Source organism: Anabrus simplex, chromosome 2 (genome assembly GCF_040414725.1).
Source record: "Anabrus simplex isolate iqAnaSimp1 chromosome 2, ASM4041472v1, whole genome shotgun sequence".
Taxonomy (NCBI): Eukaryota; Metazoa; Arthropoda; class Insecta; order Orthoptera; family Tettigoniidae; genus Anabrus; species Anabrus simplex.
In genome coordinates, this window is record NC_090266.1 from 650,483,666 (window position 1) to 650,504,567 (window position 20,902).

The 20,902-nt window shown below is 38.5% G+C and overlaps 1 protein-coding gene across 5 annotated transcripts in view; it reads right to left on the bottom strand.

The window, feature by feature from the left end:
• Positions 1 to 20,902, bottom strand: part of LOC136862991 (uncharacterized) — a 414,724-nt gene that overhangs the window by 382,556 nt on the left and 11,266 nt on the right. For 2 of the 5 annotated variants that reach the window (XM_067139298.2, XM_067139299.2), the window contains exon 2: positions 10,777 to 10,906. The exons of 2 other annotated variants lie outside the window; for them this stretch is intronic. The gene's annotated coding sequence lies outside the window, so the exon portion shown is untranslated. Of the gene's footprint in view, positions 1 to 10,776; positions 10,909 to 20,902 lie in introns of those variants that run through there. One more of the 5 variants, XM_068225832.1, reaches the window with a different exon arrangement.

Below are 20,902 nucleotides of genomic sequence, written 5' to 3' on the forward strand. Positions count from 1 at the left end.
CAAACCACCGAGGAATATAGTTCCTGAGTGTGCCGGGGAAAATATATGCAAGGATTTTGGAAGACAGGCTAAGGCAAATTACAGAACCACAGTTGGACGAGGCTCTTGACTATAAGATTCTGAGGCCAGTATATATCACTTAGTGTGCCTTCACTGATGACATACTACTAGTGGGAGACTCTGGAAGAAACCTGCAAAAGAACTTGTTAATCTGGAAAGGAGAGCTGGAAAGGAGGGGCATGAAAATCAATGCTAAAAAGACTCAGACCATAATGATGTCACGGCAGAATAACCCACACCAGATCACTCTGAATGACGGTATGATATTGGAGCAGCCCACAGATTTTAAATATCTTGGAGCTACCAGAGCAGCAAAATGGTAGAATGGATAGTGAAATCACAGCTCAAACTCAAGCCTCAGGGCAACTCTTCAATGCACTGAAGAGAAATTTCCTTAACAACCCATCTGTGACTAAATCCATGGAACTTTATGTATACAAAGTGATATATCTCCCTACCTTGCTCTTTGTCTGTGAAACTTGGAAATTGACCAGCAAACACTGGAGTAGAATTCAGGCATCAAAAATGTGATTTCTCTGCAGAATAGACGGGAAAACGAGAAGGGAGAGAATCAGGAACCAGACCATCTGAACTAGTCTTGATGTCTCAACAGTGCTCAAGAAAACTGAACAGAGTCAGTTACGATGGCTTGGACCAGGGAGGTGAGAACAGTAATGGAGTGGCCCTTAGCCAAGTCAAACGGGACCACTCCTTGAAAGCGACAGCCAAATTGTTTGGCACCACGGCCAGCTAGGGAGCAACATGAGCTAGTTGCTAATCATAAATTTGTATTTACCCAGTAAGTTACCTGTGACAAGTTGCCTAATATAACCATTATTTAACACCGGTCTGTGTTGTATGTGTGTGCAGGTACAAAAGGTGAGAACATTTCCTATTTTATTACAACAAGAGCTTTGAACACAAAATACTCCTATTATAGTTCAGTAGTCCCCATTTTAACTAGTAATATTCTCGTTTGTTTATTCAGGCTGTTCGATCCCTGGACGAGAAAAATAGAGAAAACTTTCAACATGCACAGTGTCAAGAGAAATTGATAATTAGGAAAATGAGGGCTCCATTGAGACGTAAAATAATTATCATAAAAAATTTACAAAGAAGGAATTCTAGGATGAAAAAAGAAAGACATCTATGAAAACTTTATTTCATGACTTGAAATGAAAGAAGTTTAATTACAAATGAGTACGCTAAACAGCTTACTGATATTTCAGGCGTTTGACTAAGGCAATTATTCCAAGTGCAAAAAAAAAAAAAAAAATATCCAGGGAACAAAAATTAGACAACATTCCACCAAAGTTACACAGTTCAAAGGACAGTAATGCACACAGTTGACTGTGATTGCAATGCTTCTTCTTGTCAACTTGTGGTCTGTGAGCAGCTTTAATTTGATGAAAAGTACAGTTTCATATTATGTTATTATTTTGTGTACAGTGTAGTATATTATAATTAGATGCATGGTGCTTGAATAGGAAGAGAACACAGTTTTAACCACATCCTCCCTCATTCAGTAGCACACGGTTGTGCCAAATGGACGTGGCCTCAAGGGCTGAGAAGTGCTTTCTTCACAGGCTAGCTGTGGTGAAGGGCCACTCCATTACTCTTCTCACCTCTCTGGCTTGGACATATCCAAAGAATGGATGACACCAGAATGGCTAAACAATCTTTGGATGCCAGAATGCAAGGAGCAAGACTATGCAGGAAACCCAGAACAACATAGGAAGAAGATGTGAAGTCAGCTGTAGGAGCCAGGGGTGGAGAGTGGAGGAGAGTGAAGGAACTGGCCCGAGACAAAACTCACTAGAGGACCCTCTGGAAAACCTCGACACCGCAAGGTAGAAGAGGACCGATTAAGGAAGTAACTTACATTTATAAATTCACGAAATCATAAACCATAATCAAAATCATAAATATAATCATTATATTCCAATTATCAAATTTAGGATTACTGGCAGCCTCAAACATAAAAGCTCAAGATGTTATAGTCACAATTTTCTTAATTTAATTTCACGAGTTTAATAAAAGAATCTATATAAATTTATCCCTTTTAATTTCACTTAATTATTGAATTTTGTGAATCAATAATAGGAAGAGAGACTAGGACTTAGCAGTAGTTAGAACCTTTCCTCCATCCATGAAGCTGACGTGCGGATGCACTGCGACCCTGAGAAGAAAGGACCTATTTCGTAAGTATAGAAGAGCGCCGGAGTAACATCTACGAACCCCATCCCTTAAAGGTGGTAAGGTATGCTAGATGCCTCTATCAAATAAAGAATTTAAGGAGGAGGTACAGGTTAGAAATAAAGAGTTTGAAATGGTCGGGGAAGTAAGAAGAAATTGAAGGAACTTACTAAGAAACTGAGTGTTACAAAGAAGTCAGCAAAAGATAACATGGTGGCCACCATACCTGGTAATCATATGACTTTTTGTGAAAAATGGAAAAGTATGTACAGGTACATCAAGGCAGAAACAGGTTCCAAGAAGGACATCCCAGGAATCATTAATGAACAAGGGCAGTATGTATGTGGGGATTTACAGAAGGCAGAAGTATTTAGTCAAGAAGTATTTAGTCAGCAATGTTACGATACTTGGACGTAAGGATAATGTACAGATAGAGGAGGTGACTAATGCCAACGAAGAACTGAAATTTACGTATGATAATAAAGATATTTACAAAAAAGTACAAAAGGTGGAAGCTAGAAGAGCAGTTGGAATTGATCAAATTTCTGGCGATATATAAAAGGTAATGGTTTGGGATATAGTTCCATATCTGAAGTACTTACAGTAGACTCGCCGTAGTTCGGGTTTAGTTAGCTCGGCCGCCGGAAAGCCCAGCCGGTGCCTGTCCTTGAATAAAGAGGGGAAAATGAGTCAAGCCGAGGGAGATGCATCTTTACAATCGGCAGCGACTAATATTGAGCAGCAGACAAAAGCAACAGCAGATGATGTAATGTTTATAAAGAAGTGGTGTGATTTGTCTTTATTTAAATTGATACAAAAAAAGGATAACCGATTTCTTTTAATTTTTGAATTCTGCTGAGTTTATGACACAGTACTATACTGTCATGTGAGTGTGTTTTGTTCACAACAGTGTGATGTTTATACGAAGTGTCAGTGTATCTTTACAAATTAAATTTCGAGTTTTTGTAATATATTCTTCTGCATTTAATTTTCCACCACAGGTGTCCATCTCACATCGGGAATGTAATAATAATAATAATAATAATAATAATAATAATAATAATAATAATAATAATAATAATAATGTCATTTACTTTATGTCCCACTAACTACTTTTTCGGTTTCAAAGACGCTGAGATGCTGGAATTTAGTCCTGCAGGAGTTCTCCTACATGCCAGTAAATCTACCAACACGAGGCTGACAAATTTGAGCATCTTCAAATACCAATGGACTGAGCCAGGATCGAACCTGCCAAGTTGGGATCATAAGACCAGCGCCTCAACCGTCTGAGCCACTGAGCCTGGCTCATCGGGAATGAAACTTCACTAGCGTATGGTGACATCATAAAGATATTATCAACTCATTTCGAGTGAGTACACTTGGTAAAGACACATTAATATTTCTTGCCTCATAATTCGTTATTTATGTACGGTATTTCACTTAAGCTAAATATTGGTATTTATAACACATTGTCGGTTATTCTGGCCTTTCGTTAGTCCGGCCTAGGGGTCCGGTTCCGAGGTGGCCAAACTTGAGGGGGTCTACTGCATGTGATTACTATCTGCAGAAACGTGCTATACCAAATGAAGGGAGAGTTGCTATAGTAGCCCCAGTATACAAAGGAAAGGGTGATAAACATAAAGCAGATAATTCCAGCACATTCAGCTTGACATGCTGCATGTAATCTCTGAGAAAGCCTTCTTTCTGATTACAATAGACACTTTCTACTAACTTTAGTTTTTTCCCCCACCTAATCACTACATAGACTCGCAGAAAATACTGCAGAGGGTGACCTAATTATTAGACCCAATGTCAATTTTCCAACACACCAGTCCTTATTTACATATAATTACATAATTAATCCTACACAATGATCAGTACTTGGTATGCATTCTTTTGTGTTTGATAATAGACTGGAGTCTGAGGCATACTATTTACCAAATTTACACACTTTGTTCTTATTTTTGGGTCATAATGCCAGATCTCGGTAAGTCACTCCATTAATCAATCAATCACTACTGATCTGCATTTAGGGCAGTCGCCCAGGTGGCAGATTCCCTATCTGTTGTTTCCCTAGCCTTTTCTTAAATGATTGCAAAGAAATTGGAAATTTATTGAACATCTCCCTCGGTAAGTTATTCCAATCCCCAACTCCCCTTCCTATAAACGAATATTGCCCCAATTTGTCCTCGTGAATTCCAACTTTATCTTCATATTGTGATCTTTCCTACTTTTAAAGACACCATCCAAACTTATTCGTCTACTGATGTCCTCCCACGCCATCTCTCCACTGACAGCTCGGAACATACCACATATGTCTCAAGTATTATTACAATATTATAAGTCCACCTGTTCAATACAATACAATATGATCCACTATTTCATATGGTCAAATGTTTTTTATACATAATACATAAAAGTCAAAGGTACATGTTTCACCCTCCTTACGGGCATCATCAGCCTATATCAATCTTAAAAAATAATACATATACTTATAAATTATAGGTTAAAATGTTGAAAAATGGTTTCGTAAAACATTATACAATAACATCTAAAACAACGATAATGCACCAAAGTATGTTAAAAGAGAGTGAAATTAACAGTTTGAAGATTAAAACGTGATTAAACATGAAATTTTGAGAGTCTAAAACTGAAATGGATCCATATTTTTATAATGTCATTAAGACTGTGAAGGCCTTGAGTATAAAAACAATCATCAAAGGGGGATGTTTCTTCAATTCCCAAGTTGAATCCAAGGTGGTAAAATCACTTTCAGTTATTTAAAACGGAAGTGTGAATGTAATAAACAAGTTTAAAATGTACCGTATATGATTGGGATATCTGAAAGTCAAGAAGAAAATGGAACTTCTGTAGAGGCGATGCTTGTGATAAAACGTATGTCAAAGCTAGCGGAGTTCGGAAATTATGGTAGTCGAATGGATCTAAAAGATAGTCAAGTTGATATATAATTCCGTTGAAACATTTGTGGGAAGAAATGTTCAGGATTTTTCGTACGGAGCGTATTAAGTACGTCAGGTTGTTACAGCAACGCTAGCTTGACTTGCAAGTCGAAAACCCAGTCAAGCTAGCGTTGCTGTAACAACCTGACGTACTTAATACGCTCCGTACGAAAAATCCTGAACATTTCTTCCCACAAATGTTTCAACGGAATTATATATCAACTTGACTATCTTTTGGATCCATTCGACTACCATAATTTCCGAACTCCGCTAGCTTTGACATACGTTTTATCACAAGCATCGCCTCTACAGAAGTTCCATTTTCTTCTTGACTTTCAGATATCCCAATCATATACGGTACATTTTAAACTTGTTTATTACATTCACACTTCCGTTTTAAATAACTGAAAGTGATTTTACCACCTTGGATTCAACTTGGAATTGAAGAAACATCCCCCTTTGATGATTGTTTTTATACTCAAGGCCTTCACAGTCTTAATGACATTATAAAAATATGGATCCATTTCAGTTTTAGACTCTCAAAATTTCATGTTTAATCACGTTTTAATCTTCAAACTGTTAATTTCACTCTCTTTTAACATACTTTGGTGCATTATCGTTGTTTTAGATGTTATTGTATAATGTTTTACGAAACCATTTTTCAACATTTTAACCTATAATTTATAAGTATATGTATTATTTTTTAAGATTGATATAGGCTGATGATGCCCGTAAGGAGGGTGAAACATGTACCTTTGACTTTTATGTATTATGTATAAAAAACATTTGACCATATGAAATAGTGGATCATATTGTATTGTATTGAACAGGTGGACTTATAATATTGTAATAATACTTGAGACATACGTCAACTTCAATACGGAACCAAAATGAGAATAGTTACTTGTAACATACCACATAGTCGAGCAGCTCGTCTCCTTTCTCCCAAGTCTTCCCAGCCCAAACTTTGCAACATTTTTGTAACACTACTCTTTTGTCGGAAATCACCCAGAACAAATCGAGCTGCTTTTCTTTGGATTTTTTCCACTTCCTGAATCAAGTAATCCTGCTAAGTGTCCCGTACACTGGAACCATACTCTAGTTGGGGTCTCACTAGAGACAAATATGCTCTCTCCTTTACATCCTTACTACAACCCCTAAATACTCTCATAACCATGTGCAGAGATCTGTACCCTTTATTTACAATCATATTTATGTGATTACCCCAATGAAGATCTTTCCTTATATTAACACCTAGATACTTACAATGATCCCCAAAAAGAGCATTCACCCCATCAACGCAGTAATTAAAACTGAGAGGACTTTTCCTATTTGTGAAACTCACAACCTGACTTTTATCCCCGTTTATCTTCATACCATTGCCTACTGTCCATCTCACAACATTATCGAGGTCATTTTGCAGTTGCTCACAATCTTGTAACTTACTTATTACTCTGTACAGAATAACATCATCTGCAAAAAGCCTTATCTCAGATTCCATTTCTTTACACATATCATTGATATATATAAGAAAACATAAAGGTCCAATAATACTGCCTTGAGGAATTCCCCTCTTAATTTTTACAGGGACAGATAAAGCTTCACCTACTCTAATTCTCTGAGTTCTATTTTCTAGAAACAGAGCCACCCATTCAGTCACTCTTTTGTCAAGTCCAATTGCACTCATTTTTGCCACTAGTCTCCCATGATCTACCCTATCAAATGCCTTAGAAAAGTCAATCGCAATACAGTCCAATTGACCTCCTGAATCCAGGGTATCATCTATATCTTGCTGGAATCCTACAAGTTGGGCTTCAGTGGAATAACCTTTCCTAAACCCAAACTGCCTTCTATCGAACCAATTATTAATTTTGCAAACCTGTTTTATATAATCAGAAATAATGCTTTCCCAAAGCTTACATACAATGCATGTCAAACTGACTGGCCTGTAATTTTCAGCTTTATGTCTATCACCCTTTCCTTTATATACGGGGGCTACTATAGCAACTCTCCATTCATTTGGTAAAGTTCCTTCATGCAAACAATAATCAAACAAGTACTTCAGATATGGTACTATATCCCAACCCATTGTCCTTAGTATATCCCCCAAAACCTTATAAATTCCAGCTGCTTTTCTAGTTTTCAACTTTTTTTTTTGCTATGGGCTTTACGTTGCACCGACACAGATAGGTCTTATGGCGACGATGGGATAGGGAAGGCCTAGGAGTTGGAAGGAAGTGGCCGTGTTCTTAGTTAAGGTTGCCTGGTGTGAAAATGGGAAACCCATTTTCAGGGCTGCCGATAGTGGGATTCGAACCTACTATCTCCCGGATGCAAGCTCACAGCCACGCGCCTCTACGCGCACGGCCAACTCGCCCGGTTTTCAACTTTTGTATCTTACTGTAAATGTCATTGCTGTCATAGGTAAATTTTAATACTTCCTTAGTATTAGTCACCTCCTCTATCCGGACATTATCCTTGTAACCAACAATCTTTACATACTGCTGACTAAATACTTCTGCCTTTTGAAGATCCTCGCATACACACTCCCCTTGTTCATTAATGATTCCTGGAACGTCCTTCTTGGAACCTGTTTCTGCCTTAAAGTACCTGTACATACTCTTCCATTTTTTGCTAAAATTAGTGTGGCCACCAATTATGCTTGCCATCATGTTATCCTTAGCTGACCTCTTTGCTAGATTCAATTTCCTAGTAAGTTCCTTCAATTTCTCCCTACTTCCACAGCCATTTCTAACTCTATTTCTTTCCAACATGCACCTCCTCCTTAGTCTCTTTACTTTCCTGTTATAATATAGTGGATCTTTACTATTCCTTACCACCTTTAAAGGTACAAACCTATTTTCACATTCCTCAACAACTGCTTTAAACCCATCCCAGAGTCTGTTTACATTTTTATTTACCGTTTTTCACCGATCATAGATACTTATTAAAAAACTCCCTCATGCCTGTTTTATCAGCCATATGGTACGGCCTAACTGTCCTAATTTTAATATCTTCCTTTCTTTCACATTTATTTTTAATTACCACAAAGACAGCTTCGTGATCATTAATACCATCTATTACTTCGGTTTCTCTATAGAGCTCATCTGGTTTTTCCAGCACCACATCCAGAATATTCTTCCCTCTGGTTGGTTCCATCACTTTCTGAATCAGGTGCCCTTCCCATATTAACTTATTTGCCATTTGTTGGTCATGCTTCCTGTCGTTCGCATTACCTTCCCAATTGACATTTGGTAAATTGAGATCACCCGCTACGATCACGTTCCTTTCCTTATCGTTTCCCACATAGCCGATTATCTTATCAAATAATTCTGAATCAGCATCTGCGCTACCCTTTCCTGGTCTGTACACTCCAAAGACATCAAGTTGCCTATTATCTTTAGAAATGAGCCTTACCCCTAGAATTTCGTGCTTGTCATCTTCAACTTTTTCGTAGCTTACAAATTCTTCTTTCAGGAGAATGAATACTCCCCCTCCTACCATTCCTATCCTATCTCTACGATACACCCTCCAGTTTCGTGAGAAAATTTCTGCATCCATTATATCATTTCTCAGCCATGATTCAACTCCTATTACGATATCTGGTAAGTATATATCTATTAAATTAATTCTCTTCCTTTCTTTACAATACTTCTACAGTTGAGCACTAACAGTTTTATGTCATCCCTACTTGATTTCCAGTTCCCTGTTTCCTTAACACCGCTCCCTAGCACACCCTGTTTCTCTGAATGTACCTCCCTATAACCCCTCTAAACAAATTTCCTAACTTATATGTACCACTGCGGTTTAAGTGAAGGCCATCTGAGCGCAGATCCCTATCTCCTACCCACCCATTAGGATCTAGAAATTTCACTCCCAGTTTCCCACATACCCACTCCACGGTCTCATTTAAATCCCCCAATCACCTTCCAGTCAGTATCCCTCCTACACAGTACTCCACTGATAACAATCTCCGCTTCCTTAAATTTCACCCGTGCTGCATTTACCAGATCCCACACATCCCCAACTATGTTGGTACTTATACCTGCTTGTCTTACGTTGTTAGTACCAACGTGAAACACTATCACCTTCTCCTTTCCCTCCTCCTCTTCTACTTTCCTCAACATGTGCCTTAACCTAATTCCTGGATAACACTCTACCCTGGTACCCTTTCCTCCACACACTTTCCCGACATGTCTAAAGATAGAATCCCCCATGACCAGAGCCTCAACCCTACCAACCTCATTTGATCCCCTCCCCTCCTGGTCAGTCCTATCTTTCCTGACAGCTGCAGAAGCTACTTCCTCCTCCCTTTTCTCCATCCCATGACCCCATTCCACCTGTCTTTTCCTATCCACAACTCCACATTTCCCCTTCCTACCTCTTCCCTTTCTCCTACTTCCAAACTTCTCGCCAACAGTTCCCTGTTCCTCATCTTCCCACAGTTGTTCTACCTGCAGTGACTCGTACCGATTTCTCACCGACACCTGTCCTGAATTTTGATCCTGAATGGAGCCCTTAGCCTGCAATCTCCTTCCCCTTAAAACATTAGACCACCTGTCTTCCACGATTCCCCCCTTTCCTTCCAATCCCTCTGTTACACCCACTGTATCCTGTACATTGTTTGGAGGCCTACTTTCCTTCCTGTCCTCTGAGAGTATCCTAATTATCACCTAGATGTTAGGCCCCTTTAAACAACAACAAATATCATCATCTAAATTCCTTGAATGAAGAAGTAACAAGAAAATACCCAAAAAGACTTTTTTGAGGAATCTGAAGTATAATTTAGGAAGTAAAATTAGAAATGTAAAGTAAGTTTAATCAATTATTTAAGTGATATTATAAAATTATTTGTTCTGTACTTCAGAAATAACTTAATCATCCCAAATAATGTTACGTCTGCGATATGTGAGATATTGTTGAAGTTACAGGACGTTTGATGAGAATCACCAGATTGCGCAATGGAAGGGGTCAATGCCTTAAATTTACTGAAACACTAGATCCTATATGATATCCACTGTTAAATAACATGGGGCAATATCATTAATTAATTTCAAAGGATGGCTGAATACTGCTGCCTGTATGAGGAGAGGAAAGGAGGTGATGACTAGTGTGAAAGTAAATCATGAATAAATACAGTATGTCTCTTCAGTAATCCCTTGGTGTAACTGTTGGGATAGTCACTGCTTACTAAGACTATAAGCTAAGTCAAAGAAAAGGATACACAGAAGAGGAAGCTATTTGTTTTAAATCACACCGTCTCAGAGACGTATTATGGTGATGAAGAGATAGGACAAGGCAAGCATTAGGAAGGAAGCCCCTATTATACGCAAGCTAACAGCCACAAAGGAGGGAGAGGGAGCTTGCACTATTACACCACTAAACTGGACAACTGCAGATTTTAAGCATGAAGACAAAAACTAAGGAAACTACAACAATACATGCATCAAACACACCATGTACACCTTGAGATTTTTCCGACATCCAGTTATTCCTCTGAAATCAAGCAACGCCTGTACCAAAAACAATCATTTAAGAATTAATTTCATGCATTTCATACCTGGGGATGGACGATGCTGTTTATATTAGGCCTACATACTACATATCATGCATATTGATTATTGATGACCTTCTCCCCAATATAATGCTCACCAACTTCAGCAGACCATCAGAGAACCTTCAACGTATTTCTGAAAGAATTTGCCATTTCTGAACAGTGATATTACATTAAGCTAAATGCAAAGAGCAATCGTAACAAGCAGAATATGTTTTCAATAACAAGCCTAATAATAATAATAATTATTATTATTATTATTATTATTTAAAGACTTAAAATTATGAGAAGTCCTTATAGGGATGTCAATGTCCATAGTGATGTAACTCTTCTTCACTTTCATCTTAATCACAGCCCAGAGATAATAAATAGGGTTAAGACCAGGTGAGTACCCTGGCCAGGGGAGAACACTGTCTACCTTCTCAGCCTAATAATTCAACATTTTCTTTGCCGTGTGACAGGGAGCTCCATCCTGCATCATGACAAATTTGCCATTTGGAAACATGCCAGTTGCTTTTGAAAGAAGTACTTCTTTCAGTACTCTGTACTGATACTGATTTATAGTTCCCTCTACAATATAAATATCTCCAGGGCCACACACTGACATTCCCCAAACCATCACACTGGTTGGGTGTTTAACACTTTGTTGAACACAATCAATGTTGAATTCCTCGTTCGATTTCCTCCTGATGTATTGGGAGGATTCATCGCAAATAGAGTAGATAGATTCATCTGTAAAGATCACCTGGCAGGAAAACAGGCCCCATTGTGACATTCAGTTTATAACTGACATTCAAAGAGTGGGGGAAACAGTTCCATACATAACAATAAAACGAACTTCCAAAAATTCTTAATATGTGACATTTTACTCTTGCAGTCCTCCTCCAGTAATTATTCCTTCTAAATGAACTTCTGAAGTTTAATATTGCAGAAATAAGTAAATAAAAGGATTAATTTTTGCCAATCTAATGGGGTCGAGTGTCCGAGGCCTCTACCCCACTTAAGGCACTTCACAGCCATTGAATGAGTGATCTTGGCTTTCTTCCAAGGCCGACAAGTTTGAAATCCTTCCTTACCAAGGTTCTACGCACTGTTCTTGGCGACACATCCACTCCATACTCATGCATTTTGAGGGAGAGTTCCTTATTAGTTGATTTCCTATTTTGTAGGACAAGATTTTTAAGTTTTCTCACGCCTCTGTCACTAAGTTTTGTTTACGTCCACATATCCCACTACGAGCCCTTTACAGCACTGTTTTACATTCTATAATTTTTTTTTTTTTGGGATATATTAAATTTTTGTGCTATGGCCCTCTGCGAGTAAATCTTTTCTAGTAAAAGAACACGTGCAACTGCTATTTTCTCAGGAGATAAATCACTTGCCTTATCCATAACCTCACTTTTGATTCATGACTCAACTTCACACTAAAATCTGAAAATACAATGTCTGTTTAGTGTTTCCTGTATATAGAACACAAGAGAGAATAATTCTCTAAATTAATAGAAGCATTTAAATTCCAAAAACACACTCATTCAATTAATATTACGATAAAATACTTAACGCTAATAGGCTAAATGTTCATAATCCACAAGATGAAGCACCAGCTGACTGCAGCACTACCACAACAAACCAAATAACAGAAAAATTCCTTCTATATACATAGAGAATCATTATAGAGCGTTATGCCTTTCAGCGTTCAGTCAGCAAGCCTCATGTGAATTTACTAAACGTCACCACAATCCTCTATTTGCAACTAGTGCTGTGGCCTCATTTAGTTCTATACATATCTTTAAATCGTTAGAAACTGAGTCTGACCATCATCGTCTAGGTCTACCTCTACTTCACTAACCCTCCATACCAGAGTCAAATATTCTTCTAGGTAATCTATCCTCCTCCATTTGCCTCACACGACCCCACCACTGAAGCTGGTTTATGCGTACAGCTTCATCCATTGAGTTCATTCCTAACTTAGCCTTTATGTCCTCATTCTGAGTACCCTCCTGCCATTGTTCCCACCTGTTTGTACCAGCAATCATTCTCGCTACTTCCATGTCTGTTACTTCTACATTATGAATAAGATATCCTGAGTCTACCCAGCTTCTGCGCCGTAAAGCAAGGTTGGTCTGAAAACAGACCGATGTAAAGATAGTTTCGCCAGGGACCTGACTTTCTTCTTACAAAACACTGTTGATTGCAACCGCGAGCTCACTGCATTAGCTTTACCACACCTTGATTCAATCTCACTATATAACCATCCTGGGAGAACATACAACCTAAATACTCAAAATTATCTACCTGTTCCAGCTTGGTATCACCAATGTGACATTCAATTCTGTTGAATTTCTTACCTACTGACATCAATTTAGTCTTCGAGAGGCTAACTATCATACCATACAAATTGCACCTATTTTAAAGTTCCAAGATTTTAGACTGCAGGCTTTTGGCACAATCTGCCATTAAGACCAAGTCCTCAGCATAGGACAGACTGCTTACTACATTTCCACCTAATTGAATCCCCCCTGCCACTTTATACTTTTCAGCAGATGATCCATGTAAACTACAAACAACAAAGGTGAAAGATTACAGCCTTGTCTAACCCCTGTAAGTACCCTGAACCAGGAACTCGTTCTGCCATCAATTCTCACTGCAGCCCAATTGTCAACATAAATGCCTTTGATTGATTTTAATAATCTATCCTTAATTCCATAGTCCCCCAGTATGACAAACATCTTTTCCCTCGGTACCCTGCCATATGTTTTCTCTAGATCTACAAAACAAACACAACTATCTATTCCACTTGTAACATTTTTCAATTACCTGGCACATACTGATAATCTAATCCTGACAGCCGCTCTGTGGTCTGAAACCACACTGGTTTTCATCCAACTTCCTCTCAACCACTTATCGCACCCTCTCTTCCAAGATGCCAGTGAATACTTTGCCTGGTATACTAATCAATGAGATACCCAGTTGTTGCAATCCTTCCTGTTCCCTTGCTTATAGGTAGATGCGATTACTGCTTTTGTACAATCTGAAGGTACCTTACCAACACTCCATGCTAAATTTTTTTCCTTTTTTGCTAGTTGCTTCACGTCACACCGACACAGATACGTCTTGTGGCGACGAAGGGACAGGAAAGGCATAGGAATGGGAAGGAAGCGGCCGTGGCCTTAATTAAGGTACAGCCCCAGCATTTGCCTGGTGTGAAAATGGGAAACCACGGAAAACCATCTTCAGGGCTGCCGACAGTGGGATTCAAACCCACTATATCCCGGATGCGAGCTCACAGCTGCGCGCTCCTAACCACACGGCCAATTCGCCTGGTCCATGCTAATCTTACTACTCTATGAAGCCATTTCATCCCTGCCTTCCCACTATACTTCACCATTTCAGGTCAAATTTCATCTATTTCTGCTGCTTCATGACAATGGAGTTTATTTACCATCCTTTCCACTTCCTCATGCGTAATTTCACCAACATCATTTTCTTCCTCCCCATGAGCTTGGTTGTTCGAGACAGCACCAGGAAGATTTCCCTTTACATAGAGAAGATTATCAAAATATTCCGTCCACCTGTCCAGTGATTCCCTGGGATCAATTATGAGTTACCTGAATTACCCAAAACACTGTTCATTTCCTTTTTCCCTCCCTTCTTCATCATAATCATCATCATCATTGTCCCACTCCAGTCGCCCGGGTGTGGTTCCTCCCTTCCTAAGATTCTTTATTACTGTCCAGAAAGGTTTCCCTGCCACTTGACCTAGCCTTCCAGGTTATTACCAAAATCTTCCCACGAAATCTTTTGGATTCAACGACTATTTGTTTTGCTCTGTTTCTTTCATCTGTCTGCATCGGCCCTTGTTTTGAGCCATTTCTGATAAGCCTTCTTTCTACGTTTACAAGCTGCTCTCACCTCATCATTCCACCAAGATATTCGCTTTTTCCCATCTTTACACACAGTCGTTCGTAGGCATTCCCTTGCTGTTTCTACTATAGCATCCCTGTATGCCACCGATTCTCTTTCTACACGCTGAACCTGTTTACTGTCCACTGTATGAAACTTCTCACTAATCATATCCATGTACTCCTAATTCCCTCGTCCTGGAGATTTTCTACACTTATGCATTTGCAGACAGATTTCACTTTCTCTATCCTAGGCCTAGATACTTAGGTCACTACAGATCGCAAAGTGGTCTGTTATAAGCGAGAAATTCAAAAAAAAAAAGCATGTACATTCCTAACAGACTTCCTGAATTCAAAGTCAGTAAAATTACAGTCTATTACGGATCTGGTACCCCTAACCTCCCATGTGTAGCAGTGAATAGCCTTATGCTTGAAGAATGTCTCCATAACTACTAAACCCATACTAGCACAGAGGTCCAGCAAACGCTTCCCATTCCCATTAGCTTCCATATCTTCCCCACATTTACCTATCACCCGTTCGTATCCTTCAGTTCTCTTTCCAACTCTGGCATTGAAATCGCCCATTAGCACTATCCTGTCTTTGTTGTTGGGTCCGACTACGATGTCACTCAATGCTTCATAAAACTTGTCAACTTCATCCTCATCTGAACCTTTGCATGGTGAGTACACTGAGATAATTCTCATCCTAATTCCTCCAACTGCCAAATCTACCCACATCATTAGCTCATTTATGTGCCTAACAGAAACTATGTTGCGTACAATGGTATTCCTGGTAAACAGCCCTACCCCATACTCTGCCCTCCCCTTTCTAACACCCGTCAAGTACAATTTATAATCTCCTACCTCTTCCTCGTTAACTCCCCTTACCCGTATATCACTTACTCCTAGCACATCTAGATGCATCCTCTTTGCTGACTCAGCCAGTTCTACTTTCTTTCTTCCATAAGCTCCATTAATATTGATAGCTCCCCATCAAATTCCATTTCTTTCGCCAAATTGTTTCCATGGAGTACCTCGCCTGCCAATGAGAGTGGGACTCTGTTACTCCCATAGGTCCGAGGCTTGTTTAAAATGTTCTGAGCTTGGTAAATTCATGAAGCAGGATGCTACCCTAATTACACATAGTCCAAGTGAGGAGCTCTCCTCTAACGGGTTAAGGACCACCGGTGGATTGTATAGTCCTAGCCGCCTAAGCACAAGGAGGGCCATGACTCAGAATATGTCCGAGATGCCCACTCCCATTCCATAACAACTGGTATCCCAACTCTCAGGACCACTTAATAGGCCACTCAGCCGTTGGCCATGGATCACGAACTAGGACTGACTACAGTAACCCACACAATGAACTATTCCTTCTAAATATACCCAAGATATTGTTACATGTATAATATTAGCATTAAGTATGTTTAATGAAGAATATTTTATTGAGGAACTGTACTTATTCACTCTTTTCACCTTTAGTCTAATAATTTGGCCACCCTCTGTAGTTTTGACCATACAAAGTGGTAATCTTCAGCTATTCATCATAAAAATTGGAATTAGAAGGACATAGTGTCATCATAAACAAAAGGGGGTTAAACCTCCTGAGTTAAGACTAAATTACAAATAGATAAAATACACTAATGTACACATTTAAAAATCCAGACATTAGACACATGGTCGATTTGGGATAAAATATAGTGGATCACAGATTAATGAAACTTGAAAATGATTTCGGTGTAGCTGCATTCAAAACTTCATTTCTGTCGAATAAGGGTGATGTAAAACGCCACTGTCTATTGGTAGTCCCACCATGGATCATAGTAAAATATACATTACAAGAGAATGTCAGTGCTGACGCAAATAAAACTGGTCAATTGTTGATGTGCATGTCAATGGCCGTAGCAAATAAGGAACAATCTTCTTTTGGTTACAATAAGTGAAGGATATCCCGGTGTTATTAAAGCATGTCTATCTATTCATAATGGCATTAATGGGGAATAACTAAAAGAGAAAGAAAGAAAATTATTTGACCGAATTGAAACAAACTCACAGGAATATGACAAATAAAAGAGAGAAAGCTTATCCTTCAAGTTTACAGAGGTGTACCCAGCACAGCTGTCAGTGACGACTACAGCTCTGAATGTGTTGTGACATAGCAGAGAAGGAAGTAGAGGCAGAGCTGAGGGAGGGAGGGAAGAGAGGGAAAGGTTGGAATGAGGAAGGCACGAGAGGAGAAGGAGGGGAACTGTTAAAAGGATCATTTGTGTGACTTGTAATGAAGTTTTTAGCATAATACTTGGATGCTAAGGAAATAATTGACTCAATGAGGACATGAGTGTTTTTGAAATTTCATCCAAATTGAAAGCAGAATTAGAAAACTGGTCTAGAGGTATAAAGTACTCTTCTACAATATTAAGAAAAATGCTTTTTTGATTGAAATAATGTCCAAATCTTGTTGAATGGTGGAGAAATGATGATTAGCCTCATGAATAGGTAACACCAAAGCAGAGAATCTATTATGCTCGACAGCGTTTAAATGCTCCTAAAACAGAGTTTTGAAACTTCTCCCCGTTTGACAAAAACACGTACTGCTGCAAACAGAACATTTCGATCTATACACATCTGAACGTGTGAATTTGTTAACTGGATTCAATAAACTGGAATTGTAAAATTTAGAAAAATTATTGTTTGAGGTCATGAATGCTATTCGAAGAAAGGGTTAGTTAAGTGGTGAATGCTGTTATTATTGTATGTAAAAAGAGCGTACTTAGTCTGAGGTTTTGATTCTTTATTTAGATTCGATTTAGGTTTGCATTTTATCTTATAAATAAGTTTATTAATAAATTGCAGGCTGAAACCCTTAGCTAAAGCTGTCTGCCAAATGATGTTTAATTCTTCTACCAGGTCAGACAGGGACAAAGGAATACTGAATGCTCTATTAATCATGCTGCGATATGAGACCTTCTTGTGTGAATTGGGGTGTACAGAATCTGCCCTAATGGTGGCCGATGTTTGAGTGGGTTTCCTATACATATTTTGAATTTGAAATGATCATCAAATCTCGATACGGTTAGATCAAGGTCATTGATCTTCAAAGGGCAGAAGTATTCAGTCAGCAGTATCTAATGATTGCTGGTTGCAAGGATAATGTCCAGATAGAGGCAGTGACTAATACTAAAGAAGTATTAAAATTTACCTATGATAACGACATTTACAATAAGATACAAAGTTGAAAACTAGAAAAGAAGCTGGAATTGATAAGATTCCGGGGGATAAACAGTATTGAAGACAATGGGTTGGGATATAGTACCATATCTGAAGTACTTATTTGATCGAGGTTTGCATGATCGAGCTACACCCAAATGAATGGACAGTTGCTATAGTAGCCCCTGTGTATAAAGGAAAGGGTGATAGGCATAAAGTTGAAAATTACAGGCCAGTCAGTTTGACATGCATTGCACCTAAGCTTAGAGAAAGCATTCTTTCTCATTATATTAGAGATATTTGCGAAATTAATAACTGGTTTGACAGAAGGCAGTTCGGGTTTAGGAAAGGTTATTCCACTGAAGCTCATCTTGTAGGATTCCAGCAAGATATACGACATATCTTGGATTCAGGAGATCAAATGGACTGTATCGCAATTGACCTTAGGGTAGATCAGGGGTTTTCAATTAGTAAGAACTCAAGGGCCACGTTGGAAACCTGAAGCATGACGGCGGGCCGCACTTTAATAATAGGCCAATTTTCGTAAAATTCTGCAAACAGAACAGAGGTACCTGTATACAAAATAATATGAAATTGAAAAGAAGATCTAATAACTTTAATTGCCTAAAACACTATTTTACAATTGAATAAAAGAGTGAAATTAAGAATAATCACTATTATACCCAGGACGATTGAATTTGGAGGAAGAGCACCCAGCAATGTCAGTTCATTTGAATTAATATTTGACAAATGAAAAAAGTAAAATGAAAGACAAACTAAAATTAATAAAGTAGTTAAAACAAAAAGGACAATTTAGTGGGAGTAGTGTGAAGGGCACAATGCTATTTATTTGTAAGAGCCTAAAATCCCAACAATGTACTTCCAGAAGTACTTCCCTGAATATTTTCACTGTGTACCAGCCAATACTGCCAATGAGAGAAGAACGAAGAAATGAAACTGCTTCTTATACCAATCATCAGCAGCAACCTAAGACAACTCAGCTATTCATTGCATGGTACGTTGAATAAAAACGCCACAGTGAGGTTGGCATGGAGTTCGAGAATTGGTATGGATCCCATATTCATTTTTGTAATAGTTAAGACCTAGAACTGGTATTTGTGAGGGCTCATTTTCCGGCGAAGCTTGGATTTTCATTTTATTAAATCAAAGAATCTATTCAGCACAAGTGAATACTAAAAGCCAGGAGATAATATAGATAATATTAAAGAAAGAATTAGTTCTGACTTTGGTCTATGCAGGATATAAAAATGAACACATTTCTGAATGAGCTATCATATATTTTTCGTAAACTTTCTTCACATTTCTTAAAATACATTTTTTTGGAAGTCCTCGCGGACAGCAAGAAGTAGCTTCACGGGCCACATGCAACCTGCGGGCCACCATTTCAAAACCCCTGGGGTAGATCACGGGAGACTACTGGCGAAAATTAGTGTGATTGGACTAGACAAGAGTGACTGAATGGTTGGCTATATTTCTAGAAAACAGATCTCAGAGAATTAAAGTAGGTGACTATCTGACTCTGTAATAATTAAGAGGGGAATTCCTGAAGGCAGTACTTTTGTAACTTTATGTTTTCTTATATAAATTATTTGAGTAAAGATGTGGAATCAGAGATAATGCTTCTTGCGGATGATGTTATTCTGTATAGAGTAATAAATAAGTTACAAGATTGTGAGAAACTGCAAAATGACCTTGATAATGTTGTGAGATGGACAGTACACAATGGTATGATAAATGGGGTTAAAAGTCAGGTTGTTTCACAAATAGGAAAAGTCTTCTCAATTTTAATTACTGCGATGATGGGGTGAAAGCTCGTTATGGGGACCATTGTAAGTAGCTAGGTGTTAATATAAGGAAAGATCTTCATTGGGGTAATCACATAAATGGGATTGTAAATAAAGGGTACAGATCTCTGCACATGGTTATGATGGTATTTAGGGGTTTTAGTAAGGATGTAAAGGACAGAACATTGAAATCTCTAGTAAGACCCCGACTAGAGTATGGTTCCAGCGTATGGCACCCTCACCACGATTACTTGATTCAAGAAGTGGAAAAAAACTTAAGAAAAGCAGCTTGATTTGTTCTGGGTGATTTCCAAATAAAGATTAGCGTTACAAAAATTTTGGGAAGACTTGGGAGAAAGGAGACGAGCTGCTCGACTAAGTGGTAAGTTTTCTTCTTAAAATATATAGTTTTTTTTTAAACAGCCTCCTAATCAATACAATAAAATCCTTATAATTAGGATATCATCTTTTTTTTACATTAGATTATAGTGGGGCATATTTAGCTTGGATTACAAGCATCATCAGCCAATTATATCTTCTCTAGACTAGACCAGGATCCTGATTTTGTTATTTATAAATGAGATTATCCCTTAAGAGTCTACTAACATTTACACACACACATACATACATACATACATAATCATTATAGACTATTATGCCTTTAAGCGTTCAGTTTGCAAGCCTCTGAGAATTTACTAAACGTCGCCACAATACTCGATTTGCAACTAGTGCTGTGGCCTCATTTAGTTCTATACCTCTTATCTTTAAATCGTTAGAAACCGAGTCTAACCATCGTCGTCTTGGCCTCCCTCTACTTCTCTTACCCTCCATAATAGAGTCCATTATTCTCCTAGGTAACCTATCCTCCTCCATTCGCCTCACATGACCCCACCACCGAAGCCGGTTTATACGTACAGCTTCATCCATCGAGTTCATTCCTAAATTAGCCTTTATCTCCTGATTCCGAGTACCCTCCTGCCATTGTTCCCACCTGTTTGTACCAGCAATCATTCCTGCTACTTTCATGTCTGTTACTTCTAACTTGTGAATAAGATATCCTGAGTCCACCCAGCTTTCGCTCCCGTAAAGCAAAGTTGGTCTGAAAACAGCCCGATGTAAAGATAGTTTCGTCTGGGAGCTGACTTCCTTCTTACAGAATACTGTTGATCGCAACCGCGAGCTCACTGCATTAGCTTTACTACACCTTGATTCAATCTC